At 47.5% G+C, this 17,515-nt stretch overlaps 1 non-coding gene across 1 annotated transcript; it reads left to right on the plus strand.

The window, feature by feature from the left end:
- Positions 1-2,011: 2,011 nt before the first annotated feature.
- TRNAS-UGA (transfer RNA serine (anticodon UGA)) lies at positions 2,012-2,099 on the plus strand. Its single transcript has one exon. It is a non-coding gene; the product is annotated as a tRNA-Ser (tRNA).
- Positions 2,100-17,515: the final 15,416 nt, after the last annotated feature.

Consider the following 17,515-nt stretch of genomic DNA (forward strand, 5'->3'; position numbering starts at 1 on the left):
CAAGCTCGTAATCCCGCAAAGCTTGTGATAGAAAGTGCTAGAACTAGCACACAAAGGACACAGGGGCATTGTATCCACTAAAAGGATGCTAAGACAAAGACTATGGTTCCCCCATCTAGACACCTCAGTAGAAGAACTACTGCAGAACTGTCCAACGTGTGCACTCGTGAAGCCACATAAATCACTTGAACCCCTAAGCATGACAGCGTTGCCCGAAGGTACATGGGAAGAAATAGCCATTGACTACGTTGGGCCCATGGAAGGGGGTGAATACATACTAGTAGCTGTGGACGAATATTCAAGATACCCCGACTTGCAGATAGTCCCGTCCACCTCCGCACATCACACCATCCCAGCCCTTGATCAGATGTTTGCAACCTACGGAATACCCAAGATAGTCAAGTCCGACAACGGACCTCCATTCACTGGACAAGATTTCCAAAGATTCGCCGAATATATGGGTTTTCGCGACAGAAAGGTGACACCCTTATGGCCACAGGCAAACGGAACGGTAGAACTCTTCATGAGTAACATCAAACGCACGACACAAATCGCGCGCCTCACCGGAGAACCTGTCGAGAAGCTACTATACCAACTCATGCGAGACTACAGAAACACCCCACACAGCACCACTGGGAAGTCACCCTCTGAGGTGACGTTTGGGTAAACCATCAGAACGCAGCTGCCACATTTGGCAGCTGAGGAAGATCAGTCTGAGAAGGATACTGAAATGAGAGAGAAAGACACGCTCACAAAAGAGAACATGAAGAGAGCTGCCGATGCAACTCGCAGGACCAAGAGAAGTGACCTGGCACCAGGGGACCTGGTAGTGGTCCGACAACCTCAACAGCGCAAAAACGTAGCTCCGTTCAATGAAGAACCACTCACCATCGTCAAGAAAAAGGGATCACTCATCACCGCAGAAGGAGACCGCAGGGTCATAACAAGAAACTCATCTCACTTCAGAAGGATGCCTGATACCACAGGTTCAGGCAACACAAACATGAATGACACGTTATCGCAATGGGACGCTCCCTATGAAGGAGACAGCGAAGCCTCCGAGGGCGACACAGCGCCAGAAACACGGACAGACCCATCGGCGAAAGTGGATTGTCGACCACAGAGAACAAAAAAGAAACCACATCGCCTCATTGAAGAAATGAACTGAATGCACGACTACATGTTTAGTGAGTGGAGGGTGTGGTGTCGCCAGTGTTTATGTGTTCCGAGGTCGAGTCCTCTGTTTGTTACCATTAATCAGTGGGCTGCGACCCACGTGTAGGAAGGAGCGGGGCTACCGCCAGAAAGGCAGTTTGAGGCTGACGGCCATGAAGTAAAGAAGTGTTGTACCCCAGCTCCTGTGTCGGTGTATCCTTGTATGAATGAGGGTGGCTGACTAGCAGCATGAGGAGGTCCACTTGCGAGATACTACACACTATTTTACCATTTTCTGATTGCAAAAAGATATGCAAGTCATTTTTTGAGTCGTGTGGTTACTTTAACCCACAAAAAAGCCCACAACACGATGAATGGAACTAAAGCTTGTTCACCTATGGTGTGAGCGGCCCATCAGGTGCTAGTTTATCCCAATATTGCAGTTTTTAGAGATTCACATTGTAAATACATTCCTGCCTGACTACAATTCACAGAAATATTCGGAGGTTTTTGCTCACATTGATAATGCGATAGTGCCTTACTCGCGACCTCCATGAGAGCCACTGCCAGAGAAACTCAAAGCAACCCAGTATCTGAGTAAAGGGGTGGTGTGTGGAGTATGGAGCAGTAGGACAGCATACCGTATTCTCCCCAATCCACACCTCCTCGCGACCAGGGATTAGATCATTCACAATAACAAACAGATCTTAAGGCATTTGATAGATGTCAGCACGAAACTGCTCATGTGTTTATTTACATCAGAAACGAGGACTTTTCAAAAATATACGCGCCAGATACGTCAGTGGGGTGTGTGAAAAACACTCATAGGAAATAAAACTGATAGCAATCGTTAATTGTAGTCGTGGCCGAGTGGTTAAAGTGATGGACTTGAAATCCATTGGGGTCTCCCCACACAGGTTCGAGTCCTGTCCTGCCGACTATCACAAAACAATAATTAACCATTAAAATATATATCACTCTATAAGGGATAGACATTGCAACACACAATGGAGATGCATACAGAGTATACCCACTTACCCAATCTCCGGAGCAAGGCGACAAGGGAGATGCACTATTTTGCAGACAACAAAGAATGGGCAAGCGGTCTCTGACTGAGTGGAACGTGTCAGGCTAGAAGGAAGCCCTAGTCTTCTAGTGGCACGCCTCGGGAAGCCAACAGCATGCGTTGAAGATGAAGGAGGCTGCGCAGCAGCGCACTGCACACACCAGCAGCCTCGGCTGGGACGTGCTGTGTATTCCCTGGGGTTGGGGGAGGAGGGGAACGCACAGGAGCAAGGGTTGTTGTCAACAACTCTTGCTCGTGGACCTGCGTTGTTCTCCTCCCCCTCCCCCAGTGTTGTGTGTGAATCATCAGACTGCCAGGGCCATGGTTATTGAATCCATGGCCCTCGCTGCGTGCAAACTTCAGACAGAGTATGAAGTTTGCACGCAAACAGTGCACACACAAACTGGGGGGGATAAAGATCATTGTATCCCCCCACTTAAAATAGTGGGGTGGATTTGTCCCCGTACCCCCCAGTTCCTACGCCCATGTACTTAGGCTAGTCTACCTTTATTGCTGTAACGTTCTCTCCAAATCAGTACAATCTTCCTGTTGATTTCCAGTTGTGCATTCCATTCTGAAGTGTGCCATCTATTATCTTGTTTTCTGTCCAAGAGTTTGAAGTCCGTCACAGTGCCAGTTTGCTCAAGGCCTCTAGGATCCATGTCTGCATCATATTTATTATTGCTTGTGGGACAGTGGGGCACCATGTTTTCCATTCCCCAGGACTGTGTTCAGAGTATCTATGTTAAGGGTAAATACTCTCGCCGATTCGTAGGATTTTCCTGTGGGTTGGCAAGGTGTAAATATGTGTGGTGATGAGGTAGGCGATGCGAAGTGATCACTCCGTGGCAGTGAAACAATTTGTGGTACAGTTGTGCTTGCCTGCTTGCAGAAGATTTCATCCACTGTTTGTCCTGCTGAGTGTGCTGCTTTTTTGAGTTATTGTTTGAGAAGAAGTTCTACATGTATAAAGATAATGACCTCACTGCAGTGTTGAAATTGTGCAATCCTCTATTATTAGAAGGTGCTTGTGGTTCATACTTAGGTTGGCGATTGCATCTGAGAATATGTCTGCAAAAGCTGGGTTGTTTGATAGTGGGTAGTAGTTTAGAAGAACGGATAAAGGGTGTGATGATGCAGTGAACTGAGACATATTTGCAGTGCAGGATCATTGTTGGCAGGGAGACTTTGGTGGTAATGGTTTCCTTATGAATGAGGGCAATTCCTGCGGCTCACTTCACTTCATGGTTGACATGGATGATCTTGAAGTTGGGCAGGATGGCTTTGTGTTCTATCACGCATTAGTTGTCTGCAAACCAAGTTTCCATCATGTCTTGATGTGTCCTTTTCGGTTGTGGTGGGATTTTCTTGGGTGCATTTGTTCATGTATCTGCAGTTGAAAGTTTTGTTTTGGTGTTTTACTTGACTGTGTCCTAGCTCCCGACCTTATGTGTTGGAGGCCTCATTGTTCAATGTTGTGTTGAGGTCTTCGTTGAGCTGGTCTAGTAGGTGTATTTTCATGTTGCATTGGGTTCATCCCTGTGGTTGTGCATCGTTAAGGTTGTGCCCATCTCTGGTGATGTTTGGTCTGATCCTGTTCCATTGCATGTTCCCCCGTTGCAAGGTGTCCCCCAGTTAGCAGTTGATTGTAGCAGTCTGTGTGCCATATTGTGGGATTTATCTCTTGCGTCATTGTGCATTGTAGGTGGATGCAGGTTGTTTTGTTCTCACCTTCTTTATCTTCCTGTGGGCACTAAATCCTTGTACCAGTTCTCCTAAAGTTCTTGGCTGGAAGTTGGTGGGCACGTGTCCTGTGGGTATCTGAAAAAGTAGTGTGAGAGATAGAGGATCTTTGGTCTGGATGGACGGAGGTATGTTCTTCTGACCTCTTCCGTGAGTAGTGGTGGTTATGTGAATTCTGTAGATTTTACATTCAACACCTGCAGTTGTTTTCTTGGTGGTGTTTTGTAAGCATCCTGTTATAATACCTGCTTTGGGATTGGTGTTCATCCGAGTGGTGTGTTCCAGGCATGCCTACATCATTGCTTCGATTTAGTGGTTGTGATCCAGTTGGGTCTTCTGGGGTGTGGTAATTGAGCAGATCACTGAGGTCGGTGGGGATGTTTGAAAATAACTAGTTACAGGTGGGATTCTCTAGCATCCTTGGTGGGTCTTCTTGTGGAATTCTGTGGTCTCTTAGTTGGTTATTTCATTCCCCATGGTAGAAACAGAGTAATATACATTATGTGATCCGGGAAGGGGCTCAAGCTATGATCCCACCTCCAGCATTGTGGCTAATGAAGCATTCCAAGGTGCATAACAGGAAGATCCTCTGTGAGGGAAAAAAAGCGAGTCAGGGGAGTTGAGAGCTGGTGGCTGAGGCAGAGTTGAATGATGGCGACTGTCCCTTAGGAGAATCGCCTGATCTCTCTCTTTGGCCTTCCATCGGGGGTCCCATCCATCCACCAGACAGCTGCCTCAAGGTGGTCCTCCTGCTGCCTGTCCAGTTCTATTACTGGGACGCCAGAACCTTCACTCTGGGTGGCACTGGTGGCCCTGCTGGTGAAGCACCTGTGTGGTGAGAGAAGACAGTACTGACGAGCAGTGCATTGAGAAGACACCAGAGTGACAGGCTCATGCTGCTGTGTAGGATGGAGTGTGGTTACGTCCGGTGACAAATGACCGTGTGCCTGCCTGCAGTGAAAGAAGTCGCAGTCACTTTGGGGGCACAGTCAAGTACAATGAATTATTTTTTTTGAAAACCTTTATTTTTGGTTTTTGTAACATAATACAACTTCTCACCCACATTAAGGTGGACTTAACTTTGCACCATACCCCATTCCCCCCCTTTCCCCACTCCCCTCCCACCACTCCTTCTCACCATATAGTTCAATATCTTCACGGGTATTTACTGCAATGTTCCAGTACTCAGTCTCAGGGAGATAAAGGTGTCAGGCCGAATTGCTCGTTGGAGTGTATTCTCTGATTATTGTGTGCTCGCTGGGGAGGAAGGGGCTTCCTCCGCCTCCTTCATCAAGAATAGTATCAGTGGACCCCAGATGTCTGGTGGACGGGTATGGAGAGGCAGCAGTTTAACAAAGTCTGTTTCTACATCCTGACAGTAGAGGATGTCTTTGCGCCAGGCAGATACTGTGGGGTGGGGTCCTCGGCTCCAGGCCATGGCGACTCTCCTGCGGGCAAGTGTTAACAGTAGTCCAGCCAGTTTCCTTATTGGTGCTGACAGCAGTTTTGTCATTCCTGGTAGGGCCACCGTCTGGGCGGGATGTATCTCTTCTCCCACAGTTGTACGTGTCGTCTTCAGGACTTGGTTCCAGAACTCGGTCAGTTTGGGGCAGTCCCATGCTAGATGGACAAAATCGGCTGAGGGCGTCCCACATCGTTCACAGTTCGAGGATGCTTCAGGATGATGTTTGTTTGCTTTTGCTGGTGTGTAGTAGGTTTGGTGAAGGAATTTGAAACGGATTAGTTTATAGCGTGAGTTGAGAGCTATTTTTTGCGTTTGTCTCAGGATGTAGGTCCAGTCTTCATCTGAGATGGTTATGCGTAGGGACTTTTCCCAACTGACTTTTGCGCGGGTGTTGTTGGGTATTGTGTCAGTGATAATGGATCTGTAGATTTGCGATACCAGCCTGCCTTCTCCCTGTGCCTGTATTACGCTGTGTAGCAGTTGCCAGGTCGGTGGTTGACGTGGGAAGACTGGCAGGAGCGCTTGTAGGGTGTATCGGGTTCTGAAGTAGATGAACGTGTCAAGTGCGGTGTTGGCGCCTTTCAGTTTTGCTTGTTGTGGAGTTATGAAGCCGTCCTCGGTGAAGAGGTCTCCTAGGGTATTTATATGTAGTTTTTCAACCCTTTGGTGAAAGACCTTCTCTGATGTCAGCGGAACTCCTGGTATGAACTTTTTGGTATTGTAAAGGTCCTGGTAGAAGAGTCTAAATTCCTCAGCCATTCCTTCGTCGGTGTGAGTTAGCACACCTTGCTTGGTGCGAATTCCTTCTATTGGTGACATCTTGTTGTCGGCTCTTATCAAGTTTGCCAAGAGAGCACCGGGCTTTTGGCCCTCACCATACTGTCTGATTTGGGTGTTGTAGTTTCGAAATTTTATTTCACGATCCGCTGTGGCGTTGAACTTCTGTAATTCCTCTTTCAGGGCAGCCCTCATTCTTGGGTCATCTGTGCTTGTGTTTTGGAGCTTGAGGTTCTTTAGTTGCTTTTCACTGGCTGCCAGTTCTCGCCTGATGAGTTTGAGGATGCCGTTTTCCTTCGCGAGGCAGATTCCTCTTGTAAAACACTTTAGAGCTTCCCAGATCGTGCTGGCGGAGGGGACAGAACCCATGTTGGAATCCAGGAACTTGGTGATCTCCTCACTCAGTTCGGATGTGAATACCTCATCTTGCATGGAGCTGGTTTTGAAGCGCCAGCGCTGCAGCGGGTACCTGGGGTTGGAGGGATTGAGGCTGAGGATTATTGGGGAGTGATCGGAGAGAGTTCTTGGTAGACGTGACATGCGCCGCTCACTAGTGGGCCATTTGCTGAGGTGAAGAAGTAGTCAATCCTGGAGCTTGTGTTATGTACCGCCGAGTGAAAGGTGTAGTCTTGTAGCTCTCCGTTGGAAGCTCTCCATCCGTCTTTCAGATCGAATGCCCTACATATTTCTCTTATTTGAAGGCTGGCTTTGGATATGGGCTGTGGTGTGTTCTTTGATCTGTCTCTCGTCGGGTCGAGCACTGTATTCATATCCCCTCCCCAAATCATGGTTGACGGGTCTTGGGTGGAGAGATGGGTTAGCACGCAGCCAAAGTTGTCGGGGCCGTCTACGTTAGGTGCGTAGGAGTTGACAAGGGTTATTTTTTGGCCCGCTATGATGCCACATACTAGGATAGCTCTGCCTTCGGAGTCTTTCGTTGTGTGGACCAGTCAGGAATAGGTCTGCTTGTGGATTAGGATTGCGACTCCTATGGAGTAAGATGAATATGAGGAGAGGTATCTATGGCAACCCCAGCTCCTAGCCCAGAGGTGGTCTTTTCCTGGAAGTAAATGCGTTTCTTGGAGCATGGCCATGTCGACCTCGTGTCTTCTCAAGTACTGCAGGATTTTCCTGGTTTTAGCCGGGATGTTGCCTCCTCTTATATTCCAGGTTGTGACTTTGAATGGAGTGATTTGAAATATATGTTGGTGTTCATTTTGTTCTCACCGATCGGTGATCTTGTGGTTAGCTTTGACCCGGCGATCAGGTTGATGTTTGGGGGCCATTTGCTGGATGGTGCAGTAGCGTTGGTGGTGAGATGAGGGGAGGAGGGTCGGCGAGTGGCATTGAATGGGTGGCGCAATTCTTTCCCCTTTCCCTTGGTGGTTCCCTTTGATGAAACCATGGTGGGATTAAACACCTCAACCGGAGGTGACTTGGTGCATGTAACAACCCTCCCCTGCGTGGGCAACCCCCAACTGGCCCACGGAGTTCCTCCCTTATAAACAAAACTGTGAACGTTGTTGTGTTTGGGGCACTAGAAGCCTCCCAGGAGGAAGGGTGGTGGAAAGCGTGCGTAGCGGTGCCTGAGGCATGTCACCACCTCCATCAGTTACTGAGATCGGCTGTTATGGTGGGTCTCTGCGTCTTTGGTTTTCACGAGGTGGCCTTGGGAGGTTTGGGGTTGGTCTGCATCCGGCGCGGTCCAAGTAGTCACTAGCCTCTTCCGGTGTGTGAAAGAAAAGTCCTTTCCCCTCATGTTGAATGCAAAGTTTTGCTGGGTATAGCATTGAATAAAGTATTTGGTTGTCTTGCAGTCGCCTCTTGACAGCCGTGAATGAGCGCCTCTGTGTCTGTACCATGGGGGAGAAGTCTGGGAAGAATTGGATTGGGTCTCCGTCATATTGGAGTTTCCCTTTTTCCCTGGCAGCCTTGAGTATTGCATCCCGGTCTTTAAAGTTTAATAGCTTTGCAATAATTGGACGTGGGTTTGCGCCTGGGATTGGTCTTGTGTTTGGGATTCTGTGAGCTTGTTCTACGACAAACAGCTGGGAGAGTAGTTCCTTCCCGAAAAGTTCTATGCAGATCTGTTCGACATGATCTTCCATTTTCCCCTGGAGTTGTTGTTCTCTGATTCCAATAATTCTAATATTGTTCCTGCGGGAGCGCCCTTCTAAATCCTCGTTTTTTGGCGCAGACTGCCTTCATTTGGGATTCTAGGGTGGAAACTCTTGAAGTCAGGGCCGCCGTACCGTCATCTAGGTCAGATACACATTGTTCAACGGTACCCATCCTATCGGCGTGTTTGTCAAGACGGTGTTGAAGCTGATCTACTTTTGATGAGAGGTTGTCAGGTTTACTGCCCAGATCACTAATTCCTGCATTTAGATCCATCAGGATTACCCTAATATCGAAGTTTGGAGGTTGCTCTTCTGTTAGTGTCATATCTGGTGATGGCGATACCACTCTGCTGCCCCCATTAGGAGGTTTACTGGCGGAGCTGGCCTCAAAGTTCAGTTTCTTTTGGGATTTGTCGGTTTTCCCCATGGTGCGATTTATTTCAGCCTCTGTAGGCTTGGGGTGGGAGTAAGTGAGTCGCTGGCGGTTGTGATCAGGCGTCTACGTGATTTAGAGTGCTTCCGTTGTGCTAGAGGTGTTGTTTAGAAGACTGATTAGTGACTGTTGCGTGATGTGGGGGATTTAGGCTGCTCCTGGTTGTTGGTGGGTTCGCTCCGTTCTGCGGCTCAGACCTCGGATGTCCACCCACACCGTTTCAGAGGCAGGCACTTGTGGGGGCTGATTTAGGACCGGGTCTCCCTGGGTGGCATGGACTGGTATTGCCCTGATTTGGTTTAATCCGTCTCCTGTGGAATGTTTGTGATGCCAGTTGGAAGAGGTGCTTTCACAGGTCATTGTGTGCACCCCCCACAGGGAGCCCCGTGAGAAGTGCCCCGGCTGTTTTGGTGTCGTGGTTGTGGTATGCTGGGCTCTTGGCAGGGGCTCAGTGTGAGGGTTTGTTGTATTAAATATCTATAGTCTTTATGGAGAGGAGTCGCTGTCGGTGCACGGGAGGCGGGACTGGCGCTTCTGGCCACACGGACCGTGGCCCTGTTAATATTTGAGACTTGCAGAGTATTACCGCCCCGGGTACTCCCCACCTTGGTGGCCGCGGGGCACTCTCGTGTTAGCCGTGGCTGTGCTGGCTGCTGGCAATAGACTTCACAGGGTTAGCAGAGACTTTCTTCCCGCTGATGAGATGCCTATAGAATTAGATTGGGGATTTATGCCAGTGATTCGCGCTGCGTAGTGCTATTTTCACTGTGGATGAGACTCTTTGTTGCCGTTATTGGGAGCGGGATTTCGGGCCGTGCGCGGCCGCAGTGCAGGTGGTTGGCTTCTTCGCCGGGTCCTGGAGGAGGCCGCTGGTGGGGGCGTTTGTTACTGCGTCTCCCCATGTCTTCCCAGACGTGTGATGGGGATGCGCAGTTCCGTGGTCTGTCGGGCCAGGGAATTTGCATGCGCTGACTGTGGCAGGCTCCTACCTGGCCGCCCGTCGGGAGTGGCTTAGCGTGGCTGCGCCGCCTCTCCACTTTCTGCCAGGCTGCTGCGGGGACAGACTCTATGTGTCTCTTTGGCGCCGCAAGCGCGCACGTCCACCCGCTTCTTGCAGCGGCCCAGATCCTTCGTCTAGGTGGATCGCAACTGGCGTTGGCTGTCGGATGTCACGCCGACGCAGCTGCTCGGGTCTCAAGTTGGGGCTCCCGCCTCCCCGGTCTCGATCCGGGCCTGCCGCACCGGATCACAACCAGCGCGGCCCACCAGGCCTTTGTTGATCGGACTGCAGGTCAGCAGGTACTCAGCCGCCGGTGACAATATTGGTCTTCAAATGTTCAGGAGCGTCTCCTGATTGCACCCGTCGTTAGTTGTGGGTGAATCGGGTACCACAGAGGCAAGGATGTCGCAGGATTAATGGAGAGCCACACAGAGCTCTCTAGGAGGCAGCCATCTTGGATGGCTCTCTAGCGCCCTCTACAATTAATTATTTTGACATATCTAAACATAACTTGGATTAATTATAAGTGGGAACCACCTTTTCTGTTTTGGACAACTGTTTTGGACAACTGTACCCTCTGCAGGCTGCAATGCCAGCCTGCTTTTTTTTGTGCATAGCACTCAATTCTTCCCTACCTTACTATCTCACTAGTCGTATCCCACATGTGGTCGGAAAAAGGCTGTTTTCCCGTTGGCATTACCAGCCTTCAGACTCCTCAGCACATCTAAGACTCAGAAAGATTTGCATTCCAGGGACAGGCCTTCAAAAAGAGAATAAGGGTGCGAGTCATTCAGAACCACTGCCATCTTTATGGGACCTTTTACATTATGATTTATAGGTATGTTCCACTTTGCTTATTATGAATGGTGTGGCTAAAAGATGAAATAGGAAAAGGTTTTAAAAACCCTTTTGAGTGAAAGTGTTGGTGAGTCCAAGAGTCGCTGTGTCCTGCTCAAGGGGTACTTGGAGAGGTCTTACTGCTGCAAGTGGGCACAGGACATATATTCGCTGTGGGGCTTCTAAAACATCAAAGGATTCAGGTGGTGTTAGGGCAGTTGTTGTACCACCCTGTCACAAATCTCAGGGTGGGACAAATCACAAGAGAATCTTGAAGTGCTTTAACTGGGTTTATTCAACAATAGTAAGAGAGCAAAAATTGGGAAAAAACCTTGGGTTGCGTTGGACTTCTTTCCAGTATTAGGATGCCTTACTTTCACTTTCATGCGGGAACCGCGAAGGGGTGTTGCGTCTTCTCCCTGGGATGTACAATACGGGCTAATGGCTTTCCTTCAAGGACGTCTGGGTGGTTTTATTGCTCTTTCCACTATTTTTCTTGACTCAAACTTTAGGCCGCTTCAGAAAGGGACTGCTTTGGCATGTTTCTCTGACACTGTTGTTGATTTTTATACGGCCGCTTCCTATCAAAGGCGCCAGCTCTTTAATTTCAGTTATGTGTCGAGCCGACCCTCCCTTTAGTCAACAAGTGCTCAGGAGTTCCTGGCGTCTTATACTTGATCAGTTAATCCGATCGTGCAGAGTACTTCTGCTACTGTTTGGCAATGTCCCATTCAAACGTCTTCACGTTAGCTTTGCGATTTCAGTCTCTTTCTCTAACTTACTTTGCCGTCGGTTCCGTCTGATCTTCGTGCCGGGCTTCAGCGACCCAACTTCGCCTCCCCTCACAGCTGTTTGGGCACCCCGCCTCTCATAAGCTCCCGTCTCACAGACGTTAGACGGGCCCCTCTCCTGCATACAGCGGGATTCGCCGTAGAGACGGCGAAGCTCCTCCCACTGAGCCGAAACCCCTCCTTCCGGACAGAGGGGGCTAGGAGCAGGAGCGGCTCTCTCCGAGTGCCGTGAGGAGGAGGCTGCTTAGCAGACTTTTCTGCTTTGCCCTTCTCGCCGCATCGTGGTTTCAAAACGTTATCTTTTCTTCCATTCATACAACCAGGAACGTAACACAGCCAACGGGCTCAAACAACCCAGCCAACGGGCTGGGGCAACTGGATATACACATTCCATGAAACTCGTATCTTGTTTCTCTTGACCAGCGAAGTTAATACGCTCATTCATAAATTGAATCGTCTTCCGGGTCAGCTGCCTCCTAATCAAAAGAAAACCCAAATCAAAAACAAAAACCAGTACATTACAATAAAGTACCTACAACTTGGAAGACCAACTTCTTTTGGAGCACAGAAGTGTCTGTCAAACCAATCCATAGGCTCTATGACTCTATCCATTCACTCTCTCCTTGCTGTGCTGCTTGGTGAAGCCGAATCTACCCATCTGGGCCTGGGCCTGATCTCCTTTTCATACCTCCGCCTTATTACACACCCTCTGTTGAGGATGCTACAACAACTAACCCTTGGGGCAGGCTAAAACACCTGGCAAGGAAGGGAAGCCAGACCTCTCTTAAACATGGGTCTGGCGGTCAGAGCAACAAGGCTTAACTCTTAGGTAGGGGTAGCAGGTCGACAAAAAGGTACAATTCGTCCACACACATATATCTAAAAAATATACAAAACTTATATACAGAAAAATATATTATTTAATAAAGTCTCACATATAATATCTGTTCAAACAAGTACTTCAAACATTAATTACAAATATACCAGTATATTATTTAAAAAAAAGTAATGCCTATAAGTAGTTTACTATGATATCTTTCCTCATCAAACTAGCCTTGACAGGTTTCCACGCCCCTTTTAGGGCGGGATATCCGGTCCATATGACATCATATCCGGGGCATGGCCCCCTAGCATTTCCCCGGAAGTTGTGCCTGGGCAAAATCCCACCCCCGAAGTGATCTAGGTGTGTTTAACAGGAACTTGGTCCTTAGCGTGGGGTGTCCCACCGGATGTGACATCATGGGGGTTAACAGGAAGGCCCCCCTAAGGCCTGGAGTCCCTAGGGGCTCCAAGGGGGCTTCCCCAAGATGCCCCCACCCCTCAAACCCCAGCACCACACTTCCGGATCTTTGTGGGTGACAACCAGAGATGCCCCAGTTGGGGCCCCTACAAAGACCCGGAAGTGTGGCATTGCGTTTTGAAGGGTGGAGGTCGTAGAGATGTTTGAGCGGCGGCCATCTTAAGGGGTTGTGGCGTGTAGGGTGTATATATTCAGTTGAGTATTGGGGAATGTACAAGCCGTTCCTGAAGCCCTGGAGAAAAGAAAAAAAATGAAAACTGAAAGACCTCAATACCCGGAATTATGAAGCGCTACAGCTACTACTCTAAGGACAATACAGATGCAGAGGACTTGAAAACCCTTCAAAAATACTACAGCCCTGAAAGTCCGCCAGCACCAGCGCTATCCGTCGATGTGGACCCTGATGACACAGCAGCTATGGATAAACTGTGTGATGGTTTTGATATGTTGAATCTTGGTAGTGGGAAACTGCCTGGGATCATCGACTCTGGTGTAGATGACTCCTACACTGATGCAGACTACGTAGATATGGATGAGGCTGTTAAGGCTCTTAAGGAGGTCCCGTATGAGGATCTGAATGTTTTACAGCAAATGTTTCCAGAGGCCGCAATGAGCCCTACGTTAGATACAGCATCCGATGAAGACAAGTTGTTAATGGACGTCACTAGCGCCTCTATACTGGAAGATGCTGGTTCTGAAACGTGTACTATGGTGAGTAATGAAGTATGACGTCTTGTGTGTGTGTGTGGGTGTGTGTATGGGTGTGAAAAACCTGTGAAAACACATACTCAAGAGCTAAACTTATTTCTTTTTTGAATTGCAGAAAATGCCAGATAAGCGTAACGGCGCTGTGGGCCTGAACAACTCGTTTAACGCCACCAATTATTATTGCGTGTGCAGTTCAAAAAGGATCAAACGTTCAGCATTCCTAGACGGTGATATGTGTAAGAAATGCGATACTTTGAAATGTTTTGAAAGTTCTGATGAGGAAGAAGATGAAAATAAAACCCTTTTGGAGACTGTAACGGTTCAAGCTTTTGGAGCGTCGGTTGTGAAAACGTGTTTGAAGCGTGACTATTACCGTTGGTGTGAAGGGCATAAATACGGATACCCTCAGCAGGATGCTCATGATTGTTTACTCCCGAATCATCAATCTGTAGCAATACGGGCGATATGTCAGATGTTGAAGTCATATAACGTTTATCAGATGCTTATAAGTGTTTATAAAATCATGGGTATGCGTGTACATGCAAGTGTGGGGGGGCTGCTAACAAAAACAATCCTGGAAATTCAAACGTGTCGCAAACCTGAGAACAAAATGAAAATCTTTACGACTGGCAGGACCCGTGATTTTTAGAAACCATATAGCCCATTTAATGCAGAGAGACTTTTCTCACCAGTACAGTCTTAGGAGTAACCCACAGAGGTGTCTGGTACTGTGAAAGCTTGTTTTTTAAAAGAGGAAAATACAATAATCCTGCTCCTTATATGTGTACCATTGTTTCTAGGGTAACATTTCCGGAGGACAAGCCGGAAGTGTGGAGCGCTAACTGACGCCTGGACGTATATGTGTGGGGAAAAACTTGTATACGCTATGCTGAAGGCGAGAATAGCTGTAAACAGCCCACACCTGTTGTGGCATTTTTATGTACCGAGACTTCGATATGCGCAGATTTGTGAAAGTGCAATTTGTATAAGTGCCATTTGCAACATCATCACGATGCCAGTGTGTGATGAATACGGTTCTGTATTCCGATACAACATGGGTTCTTTATACATGGGTCCTAGAACCGTGTTGAAACACCACGTGGCTGAAATGTATGCAAGATTCCTACACCTTAAAGGCCGTATTTTACAAGCCTCTGAATTATCTGAACTGTTAAATGCTATGAGTATCTGTTGTCTATAGAGTTACAGAAGGGGCAACCACATTGATGTGTATAGCTTGTTATATGATGCGTCCAATAAAATATCAGGGGTGGTAATGATTCGACATCCCGTACATGTATACCAACCAGTATAAAAAAATAAAATAAAACGTCATACACCAACCCTGTGTCTGGTTATTTTTTTGCAGTGCTTGAATGGATAACAACACACGTTTGAGATTGCATAAAAGCTATTATGATAAATGTGGTGTTGGGAGTTATGGGGGTGTTGATGCGCTTTATCAAAAATTACGGCGTGATAAACACCCCATCACACGTGGAGCTGTTAAGACATGGCTTTCCGGCCAGGAGCCGTATACCCTCCATAAAAAAGCTAGAAAACATTTTAAAAGAAGAATGACCATTGTCACAGCTGAAGACACGCAGTGGCAGGCTGACCTGGTGGATGTTTTTAACCTTTAAAAGCAGAACGATGGTGCAAGGAACATTCTGATGGTGATAGATGTTTTATCAAAATACGCCTTTGCAGAGATATTGAGGGATAAGACTGGTGCAAGAGTGGCTGCGGCCTTCAAGCATGTCTTAAGCAAGGGCCGTGTACCTGTAAAATTACAAACCGATGCCGTTAAGGAATTTCTGAATAGGCCCCTCCAAAACCTTCTAAATCAACACGGCGTGCATCATTTTATAACACACACAGAGGTTAAAGCGGCGGTTGTTGAACAATTTAATAGAACCCTGAAATCTAAACTATGGAGATATTTCACAGCCTATAATACGCAACGCTATGTGGATATATTACAGACTTTTATTGATGTGTATAATGACAGTTACCACCAGTCTATTAAAATGCCTCCCAGTTCTGTAACCTCTGAAAATGCATTATCAGCGTGGCGAAACCTGTATGCTGGACGGATATCAGAGAAGATCAAGAAAAGAGCCTTCCGCGTAGGGGACCACATCCGAGTATCCAAGTTAAAAGGTGTCTTTACAAAAGGCTACCATCAGTCCTTTACCGACAAAATGTTCATAGTGGCAAAAGCAGCCGTGAAATGGGGTGTATACATATATCAGCTGACTGATTATGCTGGTGAAGTTGTAAGCGGTAATTTCTACACAGAGGAGTTACAAAAGGTGGTCGTCGATCCCCAGCGTCTTTATAGGGTTGAGAAAATTATTCAGAGTAAAGGTACGGGGTCTAAGAAACAGCATCTGGTAAAATGGCAGGGATGGCCTGAGAAATTCAACAGTTGGGTCAACGCAGCATCTCTAGAGGATCTAAAAAACAGAGACGCTCCGTGAGTAGAAGAAGAAGATGGTAAACACTGGCTTTCATATCACCTTGCCCAGTAACGCCTCTTTAGATATATTCCCCAAAAACTAAATATCAGATTATCCTGTTAAACTGGCTAAACCCGTTAATTTACAAGGTCAGTGGGAAGCAGGGTTGATGGAAATTCAGTATCCCCATACGTGGGACACCCTGGACAAAAGAGATTCCTGGTATACAATCAGACGTGGAGAGCCTGCTGAATTGATAAACGTGGGTTTTCCTCACGGCTTCTACCCCAAAACACAGGCGCTGCTAGATACTATCAACAAATCGATCGCGAGTCTCGAGCGCTATGCAGATATACAGCTGTTTCTAAATAACTCACGCCGGTAAGCATTTGTAAGATCACCCGATCTTACCGTGGAGTTTATATGTAGCAGGAAACTTTCAATGGTGTTGGGGAACGTTCAGCATGTAAAAAATAATACTAAAAATACAGACAAAACACGTGCAGATATTGATGGTGGATTTTACAGCCTCATGATCTACAGCGATATAGTAGAATACCAAAGGGTTGGTGATTCATACGCACCCCTGATGCGGACCGCACAAGTCAAGGTGAAAATAACGGCATTGTTAATATACAATACATGAAGCCTGATTACATTTCTGTTTCTAAGTGTCATTTTGACACCATCAAAATCCAGATAAGGAACGATCAGGGTGATCTGGTCTCATTTAAAAACAGAAAGGTCCTGGTGATACTACACGTGCGCCCTAGACACGAGAGAGACAATTAGAACATGGTGATCATGAAGAATTACGGGGAGCTGCATGCTTATAGGGATTATTACCGCAGACAGGCCGGTTATGGAAATAACCCTACTTCCAAGGTGCGCCTGTGATGTATGGTGCGGGTCTAGGCAGTATTTTCAGAAGTCTTTTTCAGAGAACCATGCCCTTCCTGCGCAAAGGGTTTGAATTAGGCAAGCCACATATGAAAACAGCTGCTACAAACATTGCTAAGGATGTGGTGTCTACTGCAACAACCTCCAACGCAAATCGTTTCAACCAACCAGCACAAGAGGGCTCTGGTCTGGTTTACATGGGTAAAAGCCCTGCAAAAAGAAAAAGGCGAGCTTCGCGCAGATGGGGTCCTCCGAAGCCGCATAAAAAACGAAGATCAAAACTAAAGTCGCTCAGAAGGGAAAACGCATGTCAAAGAACAGACCGGTCAAGCGAAATAAAAACAGACCAGGCATCAATATTTTCTAAAAGATGGCCTTTATCCACTGTGCCTCGGGGAATGTGTGAAATCGGAACTAGATCTGTTTGTCATGCCCCCGACACAGACAAGCATCGAAAACAGTTTTTTCATGGAAGTTGCGCCCCTAGTGGTACTATCACCATTAGCCCCCATCAAGTTTTACATCTCGGGCTCACCAGAGACGTTCCTGGATTTGAATGACACATTACTCTACCTAACCTGCAGAATAACAAAAGAGGATGGGACGGCTATCAGAGCGGCGGCGAAGGTGCCCACGATTGCCTATCTGGTGGGCATCCTTTTCAACCAGATGGACATCACTCTAGGTGATCGCATGATTACACAGAGTGACAATATGCATGCCTATAGAGCGTACATAGAACATAGGACACGGCGGGG

This window comes from Ambystoma mexicanum, chromosome 1p (assembly GCF_040938575.1).
Source record: "Ambystoma mexicanum isolate Mex_15411 chromosome 1p, UKY_AmexF1_1, whole genome shotgun sequence".
NCBI lineage: Eukaryota > Metazoa > Chordata > Amphibia > Caudata > Ambystomatidae > Ambystoma > Ambystoma mexicanum.